General features: G+C 44.2%; 1 protein-coding gene across 4 annotated transcripts in view; it reads left to right on the top strand.

The window, feature by feature from the left end:
• The first annotated feature begins 2,234 nt into the window (after positions 1–2,234).
• The window catches only part of SESTD1 (SEC14 and spectrin domain containing 1), a 50,380-nt gene continuing 43,328 nt past the window's right edge, over positions 2,235–9,286 (top strand). The window contains exon 1 of one of the 4 annotated variants that reach the window (XM_015868364.1): positions 2,235–2,253. The gene's annotated coding sequence lies outside the window, so the exon portion shown is untranslated. Of the gene's footprint in view, positions 2,254–3,933; positions 4,200–4,920; positions 5,074–9,286 lie in introns of those variants that run through there. The other 3 variants (XM_015868366.2, XM_015868361.2, XM_015868363.2) reach the window with 3 other exon arrangements.

The raw sequence follows: 9,286 nt of genomic DNA on the forward strand, positions 1-9,286 counted from the left end.
ACAAAGTTTTTCACTTCTCCTAAAAATGAACTTTGAAATTACTGCCAACTTGAGACAGCTATTTATGAGATTGTTTGATACGCTCCTTGGTAAATATGAACAAAATGAAACATAGGTCCTTCAAATCCTGCTTCCTCTGCAGAGTGCCAAGCATGCTGAGCACTGAATGGAACCTCACTTGATGTGTTACTGGGACTTGAATTTGGGATTCTACTAAGGGCATGATTTAAAGTTTTGTTGCAGTTGCTTCAGAAAAACAAATGAACAAACAAACAAACAAACAAAAACCAACAAAAATCTCTCCTCAGTTCGGGATTAAAAACTATTCATTGTGTTTAAAGTAACACTGAAAATTCTTGTCCTAATTAGCAGGTGCATGTGGCTACCTCAGTGAGCAGTAACATACTCAACCCTGTGGTAAATCTTTTGTTTGTTTCAGTGATGTTCTAAACGTTCACCAAATACTTGTATGTTTCTGTCAGTTCCATTTTCAATACTGATTAACAACGTAGGAGGGACTTTTCCCACTGTTTTGCCAACAAGACTCTGCCTGCATGACAAACACACAGGGCTTTAATGTAGGAGACGTCTGCTGCTCACTAGTGAATACAGAGATACCATCTTGTTATGATCACAAAAATCCATACAAAGATCTCAAGATCTCTCTAATTTTATTTACAATTCATCAGTGCCAGCCTGTACAAATCCCAGTGCATAAAGTTATTTCTTGGTTTATAGTATACACAATTTATGAACCTCAATAGCCTGCAATCTATATCTCCAGCCACTTAAGCTAGTTTACACTAACTTAACCTTCACAGCCATTTTTGAGCTACAGATGAAAACAAGCATCTATCTGCTGCATGGAGATATGGAAGCAAACAATAAGCAAAGCAGCTTGCTTGTAAATCCTTGCAGTTGGAGGGTTTCCAGCCTTCCTGGTGCAAGGCTGTGTCCAGCAATGCTATGTGGAACTAGAACAAAGCTGTGAGAGGCTGCTCAGGGGTGCTGCACAGGATGGTCCTGTCACACCTGGTGGCATCTAGGGCCAGTGTCACAGTGAGGAGCTGCTGTCCACTGCAAGTGTGTGGGGGTTGATTTGGTTTTCCTTGGCAGCTGTTTTTTTGGGAAGCACAGCAGCTGAAGCTGGAGGCAGTGACTGCATTGTGAGAGCACAGCTCTGCCTGTAACAAAGGCTCTGTTGTGTTGGTACACAGCAAAGCTCCAAAGGCTCAGGATGTTTTCAGCCTATTTACTTCTATTCATGGTTGGGTAAATCTGGCATGCTTGCTGGAAAATAATAACATATACGAAGGCTCATTTTAATCAAATTGATCCTTGGTACAAAAATACACCATGATTTCCTTTTACTGGTAGTTCACATGGCAAAGGACATTAACTATGCCTCTGGGTTTCCGGAGGGACCTTAAACAAAATTGTTGATCTCAGATTCTATCCTGCCAAATCACTCAGCAGAGGATAGATGGAAAAGAAGAGTCAGAAAACCTGTTACAGCACGTTGGCATTCAAACTAGCACAGCTCCAGTCAAGATACAGATTAGAACAACTATTGAGTTACCTTACCCGAGAACATTAAAATAGCTACAAACTATTCCCCAGTCTCTTGTCCCTCCCTCTGTTTATATAGCCAGGGTTTCTCATCCCTTGTGCAAAACCTGAGAATTAAATTTCACACAGGTGGTGATTGCCCAGCCCTCTGATGTGTCAATATCTCCCCACTAAAAGCTCCCGCCAGTTCAGTGTCATTCACAAATTTACTCAGTATACGTTTGAGGGTGGCAACCACAGCGTTTACGAGGACTGGCCCCAGAAAAAGAGCCCTGTGACATCCCAGTAGTGACCGGTCACCAGCCTGGTGTAGCCCCATTTACAATCATGCTTTGAGCCTGACCGGTAACCCACTGTATGATGCTGTACCATATCACACCTTGTTGTATTATATTGTACTGTACCACACTATATTGTACTATGTTGTACCACATCATACCATATTATACAATGTTGTACCATGGTGCATTATTGTAGTGGAAATGCTGTTATAGCTTGAAACAGTGATTGAGTACCTGGTGGGAAGGCAGGGCCAACCTCATGGAGCTCAGGTGTATGCAATGCCCCTGAGTGACTGGAAGGAGTGAAGCCAGGATCCACCCCTTCCCAGACCTCATTTAAGGGGTGTCAGTGGAAGTAAGGGGTTCTTGCTGGAGGTTCTTGTGTAGTTGTCACCTTCTGAAGGTAAGCGAATTATTATTATTGTTGTTTATTTATTTTTATTGTTTTTTGTGGCTGTTAGATTTGAGCAAACTCACTTGCTGTAGCCTGTGATTTTGATGCTTTGCTGTCACTGTTGTGTTTTCCATTCTGTTGCAACTATATTGTGCCACACCATACTATTTTAGCTCACTAGGTTGTACCATGTTGTGCTGCATTAGAATGTGTTATACTGTAAACCCCAGGAGTACTTTATCTACTTCTTGTCTATGTGAAAGAGGTTCTTCCTCTTCTGAAACTTCAACCATTTAGTTGAGTCCTCTTTTCAAGCAGGAGTTGTGTACCACCAGTGATGCTCAGTAGCTCCTGGAATAGTGAAGAAGTAGAGGCTAACCAAAGAACTCTTAGATGCAATATTTACATGTAAAATTCAGCTGGGCAAATAGATGTGTAACCTCAGTTTCTACTTCTGTGAAGATAGTATGATGTATTTGCACTCATCTAATTCATTTTCCAATAACAGTGCAAACTATTTCTTCATTTTAAAACAATTAGTATAAAATTCTTTACGTCTACAATCTTATTCTGCTGAGACTGCGCTTGAATCTTGGTTGCAGCCATGGAAACATGGAATCGGGGCTGAGGGTTCAGTGTGTTGGCACCATGGGCAAGATCCCACTTCTTGCTGCCAAGGAGGAAACTCATGTTTCCATACTCATGTTAGCATCCATGAAGGGTTTCCCTGTTGTAATCCTCAGTCCAGAGTACATTTGCCTGGGCATAGGTGTTTGTTTGTTGTTCTTCCCTTTGTTTTGCTGTTGCTGTTACAAACATTCTTCCAGGAAGGAGAGCCCCAACAAGGAATGTTCTTTATGGAGGCTGATGAGCCCTGTCTCTTCAGTCACCTCTGAATATGTTAATGATAACTCTGTTTGTTTTTAGCTCTTTGGCATTGGAGGGGCTGTGCTACTGAGAGGAGGGATGGGTGAGGTCAGTGCCCCAGTGATGCTCTGCATGTGAGTCCTACCACAGGCAGCTGTGGGCTGGCAGGGAAGCTGTGCTTCCACAAAGCTGTTTAGAGGAGAGACACCAAGCAGCTGTAGCCTCTGAGACAGTTCTTGTGTTTGGTATGAGATGTAGTAAGTAATATTCAGTAATTCTGCAGCATTTATTTTGACTCTGCACTTTCACTGGTATCATTTTGGCCTTGGCTTTACAGTGTCAGTATGTTTGTCCAGGGCTGGATAAAAATGGGAAGTTATTAGCTATGATCTAGGGCAAACAAGTTACTAGTTGTGTGGTTACTGAGACCAATGTCAAAGGGCCACAGGTGGAAGTAGCAGATAATGCATCTGCCCAGGACTTTACCACTGACCAGTTCCACCTGCGGTCAGTTTGCCTTGAATTCAACACGTGCTCAGTATTGTCTGCAGACCGGATAGTTACAAAGTTACTGGCAGGCAAGGCCTGCACGCCGTACAGCGACTCGTTTACGCATCAGACGCGCTTCTCGGGGAAGCGCTGCCGCTGGAACATGAGCAGCCCCATCGTGGCGGCTGTGAGCGCGGAACGGACCCCGACCCCAGCTGGGAGGGGCGGCCTGCAGGCCGGCGGCGCGGCACCCCCTAGCGGGGCGGCGGCCGCGCATTGTCTCCCGGCGGGGTGGGGCTTCTCGTTGCCGACTCTCGGCCGGGCCGGATCCCGCGCAGCTGCCGCGGCGGCTCCGACGGAGGGAGAGAGGCGGGCGTTTGCGTGCCCCGCAGGCGGGCGCTGAGACACGGGTGGAGGCGGGTCGGCGGCCCGTGGCCACCGTCTCCTTCCCGACGGGGGAGGGGTCGGAGCCCTCGCCGGGGCGGCGAGGAGCTGCGAGGCGGCTGGGGACGGCCGCCGCAGCCTGGCCGGAGCGGGCGGGACCCGACTCCGCCCCGCGCCCGCCCTGCCCGTCCGGGCACCCGGAGCGCCGCAGCCCGGTAAGTACGCGCCCGCGAGGGCTCTTCCCGTGCTGCAGCCCCGACACCGAGTGCTGCGCAGGCCCCGCGGCCTGGCCGCGCTTTGTTCCCCGGCGGCTGCGGGTGCACCGCTCCGCCGGGTGTTGGCCGGCCGGCCGGGGCGCGGAGGGGCGCGGTGTCCCGGCCTCTCAGGGCAGCCCCAGTGGGGCAGAGCTCGGTCACCCGGGGGAGCCGGCGCAACAGGTCCGGGCTTTGTCCGTGCCGCCCCTACGGACGTGGCTGCTGCGGGGGGGGCCGCCGGGTGGCCGGGGCCTGCCTTTGTGCGGGAGCGCGCGGCGGGGCTGCCCGGAGCGGGTCAGCGGGGGTAGCCCCGGCACCAGCACCGCCTCGTGCCGGGCGCTGCGCCGCGCGTGGAAGCGCTGCTGGCTCGGGAGAGCTGATTCACGGCTGCGGCGCGGGTTGCTCGCGGCCCCGGTTGCCATTTCTTTGATTTTTGACAGGTCCATTGTCTGGTGCTTCTGGCTTTGTTCCCCCCCGTGATTGTAGCGTCTCGTGCTGCCCATTCATAGAGCCTCCTAGGCAGGCGCTGGGTAGGAGATATTCTCTGAAGCGCGTTAAAATGCAGTGTATCCGTGTGCAGAGAAACAACTATTTAAGAATGAAACAGATTGCTGCGGTATGCTTTTTTTTTTTTTTTTGGTGCGTTTCTTACAGTGAACGCAGTCCGCGATGCTTACGTGGATCGGTATCAGTGGCTGCTCCAGTCAGTAGCTCTTTCATCTCGGTCCCTAAGGAAATAGTGGCCCTCTGCGTTCCTGCTATTGCAGTGTCTGCATTATCTGAATGATTGGATGCTGACTTTGATCACTCGTTTAAATTCCCTGTGATGAACAAGGTCTCATTTTTCTTTTTTTTCCCTTCTTTCCTTATTCTGTAATACTGTCTGTTAAGGTTTAGTGCACAGTAAATCACAAGTACTATGATTATATTTCAGGAGCAGCTATGTTGATGAGCTCCTGTAAGGGCTCGCATACTCCTGAATTTATGTATTTTTTTTTTAATAGACTTGCTCTTGTTGTCCATAGCAGGCATCAACTTAATGAGGGTAACAGGGAGGAAGGAGATCTGAAGCATGGTCAGAGAGGCCTGTACTTGCCTGTCGATCCTGCTTTGTTTTGTGGTGAAAAGCAAACAAACCTAGATACAATTGCAGTGTTGGTAGTGATGGGTTTGGGGTTTTTGTGCTACTCTTTCCATAAGTTGTTGCTTCTTGGAGAATTGTATAAAATCATCTCAGCCAACAGTTTTTTCCTCAAGTAGCAATAGTTGATGTCTTATTTGTAATTTAGATATCTATTTTATGAGGAATAAGAAAAAAAATTGAGAAAATTGTAGTTTCCTGATAAGAAACAGTGCCCTGATGTCTCCTTGAGTTATAAGCTGTAGTTTTAAATTAGGTGTGGAGTCACATTTCTCAGTATAGCTTACACTAACAGGGAAAATGTACATGGTTTTGGTGTTGATTGCTGTTTTCTAGCAGCGTGAAAGAAAATGAATCTGATAAGTTTCAGGTCAGTGTCAACTTGCTGCTGCTTGGGAGGGAATGGGGACATACTTGTAGAATAGACTGAATGTGTCAGTGGTGAGCTTAATCGTGACGCTACACAACTGGCTCAGACTGTAGGCTAGAGGATGAGGAGGGATGTTGAGTAGTCAGGAAATATGCAATATTTTCAGTAGGCAGCTCCAGATCAAATGAGTGAAGCCTGCCCTGGGCAATGGCAGTGTTAGGGATTGATGTTTCCAGACTTTCACAGTACATCTGCCCAGGTCTCTTGAGTACTTGCTGTTGATACCCTTGTCCCTGACCTGAGGGTATGTACTGTTACCACCTCTCCATCTTTTTGGTTTAGTTGTGTCTCTGGCAAACTTCTGGTAATGCTGCTCTTGATGAATTTAGAATGTATTTAGTGTATTGGCTTCACCTGTAATACTGTAAACACAGGTGTGAGTTGCTGGATTGTATTGTTGGATGGCATTTAATCATCACTGCAAACTTTTATGCAAGCCTTAAAGCATTTGCTGAAGCTTTCACTGATTGCTTATCTTTTAATCCTGCTTTTTCCTAATGCAGATAGGGACTATTTCCATCTTGAATTCAAATTCTAATTCTTTTTTTTTTTTTAATTATTATTTTATAGCAGAGTTTGGCTCAGTGTTTTTTTTTTTTTGTTTTTTTTTGTTTTTTTGTTTTTTTCTGCAAAAAACTTAGTTTTTTTTTCCTGTAGTCCAATAGTCCAAAACTGAGTGTAGATTACCTCTGCTTGAAAGCGTACCATGAGGATTCTGGATCTTGTTACTTTCCCACTGCTTCCGGTGCTGCCTCAGGAGCATTGCCTGCTAATTATAAACAATGTTGATGTCTACCATATGTTTTGGTAGAAAATGCAGGATTCCTGCTGTCCCAGGCAACTTGAATGCCTAGTTTTACAAGTAGTTGTGAGCACATATAGGAAAAGTGGTTCCCTTATCACGTAGCTTTGTAATAAATCCCTGTTTTCAGTCCCCAAGGAAATAAACTTTTAGAATGAGTGTAAATGCAGACTTTTTTTTTTAAATCTAGATTTGCAGAGTCCAGACTTTAGAGCTGTACCTTTAACTCTGAACAGAAAGTGTTATGTTCCTGTACATATGCTAAGATTGATCTGTTCCAAAACTAAGGTAGTATGAATCTTTCTGTGATTTATTTGTGCATTATGAAGCTGGTGAATGCACTGCCTTGAAAAGTATTGTTGAAGCTGGTGTTTCACAGGCTTACTTAAACTATTGCTGGTGTCTTGTTTAACTCAATTTTCATGCTCATTGTGTCATATTATAAAACCTGGCATGACAAAAGAGAAGCTTCAGATACTGAAGTTGTGTTATACAGTTCAGTTTGTATTACCATGTTTCATGCAGCATTTCATGCAGCAGTGTTCTCAGTTGTGCAGAGGATGCTTTCCATGTAAGACTGGAGATGAGCAAGTTCTAAAGAGAGCTGTGATTGTAGGTGAGAGTAAGTAAGAAATTCTAAAAGCATCAAAAGAAAGTGTTGCTGTTCTGGTATTGATAAGCTTATGTACACAAGAGAAATAAGACTTGAGCACCTTCAGTGAACAGGCAGAAAAATCCCTGTGGCAAGGTTTTGTATTCTTCAGAGTGAGAATGAGAGATTTTTAAGAGGGGATATCCGTACAGGAGGCTCTAGATTTAACAAGGAGGCAAATGGAAAATGAATATGTTGTCTCCCCATTTCCAAGTGGAAGATGAGCTGCAGCTTTTTTAGGACAAACTGAAATTTGGAACACTGGGACAGAACACTCAAAGGAAATTAGTTTAGAGGTGGTGAAGACGTGACTTAAAGCTTCACAGAAGCAATAATGCAAGGGAGGTAAAGGTAGTAGGCACATGCCAAGCTAAATTCCAACATCAGAGAGATGTATTCTTAGAAAGATATAATGAAAGGGTGAATGTAGACCACACATACAATAAAGTGTTGCATGAATAGGAGAGATTTGATGTTAATGTGTGAATTATGTATGTGTTTGAACTTGAAGAAAATAAATGACCATTCTTAAGGGAGAGAGTTGAGACTGACATAATATATAGATGAAATGCGCAGTGGCTTATCTGCTTTTAGGTGTTGCTGAGCATTGGTTTCTAACTTATATGTTCTGAATCATATGATAGAATCACAGAATAGATTAGGTTGGAAGGGACCTCAAGGTTCATCAAGATCCAACCCCCTGCTCTAGGCAGGGCTACCAACCTCCGGATTTGACATAGTGTTTACTGATTCCTTCTAATTCAGCCCTAGAAAATACTATCAGTCTGAAATGTATGAATCTGCTATGTCTTTGCAAGATACTCCAGGTATTTATATATAGTAGTAGAATGTTGATCTTTTACTTTGAGGATGAGCAGTGCTGTGGTTACTGCAGGTGATTGCTGTGGCTGATTTCATTGTGGTTAGGAGCTGAAATGTTTAGGATTTTTCTTATGAGCACAAAAACCAAAGACAGCTCCGCAAGTTGAGAGATTTATTTCTTTCACACACAGTATATATCAAATGCAGCACAGTTATTTTGTGTAGCAATGCATCTCTGTTCTTTTGACTTATTTTGAAACTTTAAAATGTGCTCTTTATAGCCCAGATCTTGAATATCTCTGTTTTCTACTTAACTGCTTGGTTAAGATTAGCAAAGTTCTCAGGTTGCTTATTAATTTCTTATGCAGGGGTTTTAATTATCCTTTTTGAGTCCAACCTGTATGCTCTGCAGTGGGTTTATGTGTGCGACACTACTTTGTATATTACTTTTAAATACAGAGGCAACTGTTCAGGATGGTTCAAAGCTCACACAGTCTTTTTTCTGAACAGGGAATGTAATTTGTCAGATATCAAACCCAAAGTTTGAGAGATTTGTAAATAGCCTCACCGTTAGTGATTTGTTTTGGGTCAGTTTTCTCAACCTTAAAAGGGTAGCTTTTTTGCTGCTTTACTTCTGTGTTCCCCACTCAACTTTCTTCTCATACAGCTTCTTGGCCTCTGCCCCAGACTCTGGCTTTTAGTTGGGAACAGTGTTTCTTTTTGTTTCTGTGCAATTATAGTGTCATACTGTCCTGAGAAATGATTCTGAGGGACTGAGCCACACGAACTTGTAACTATTGCCACGTATGTGTATTGTTCTGAGGTTGTAGAACTGGATTGTTTTCTTATACAAATGTTATAAAAGGAACAAGAAGTTCTAATCTGGCACCCCAGAGGAAAGTTATTTTTCGTTTGCTCTGAACTGCCAACAGTTACACTCATCGGTGCAGCTGTTTGTCCCTTGACTTCATCTTTTGATTTGGCTGCTTATGGAATTGACCAGTCCCTTTCCTCCTACTGTCTGGTTAGTTTTATAAAGTACCAAAGGCATAAGATCTCTCTATGATCTTTCATCATGAGCTGGTTTTGGCTGATTCTTTAAAGTATTGGTGATAAGGGTCTTATTTTGGCCAACTCTTTCGTGCAAGCTTCTGACTGCTATGGTGTGGTTTGTTTTTCTTTTTCTTTTTTTTTTTTTTTT

This window comes from Coturnix japonica, chromosome 7, assembly GCF_001577835.2.
Source record: "Coturnix japonica isolate 7356 chromosome 7, Coturnix japonica 2.1, whole genome shotgun sequence".
NCBI lineage: Eukaryota > Metazoa > Chordata > Aves > Galliformes > Phasianidae > Coturnix > Coturnix japonica.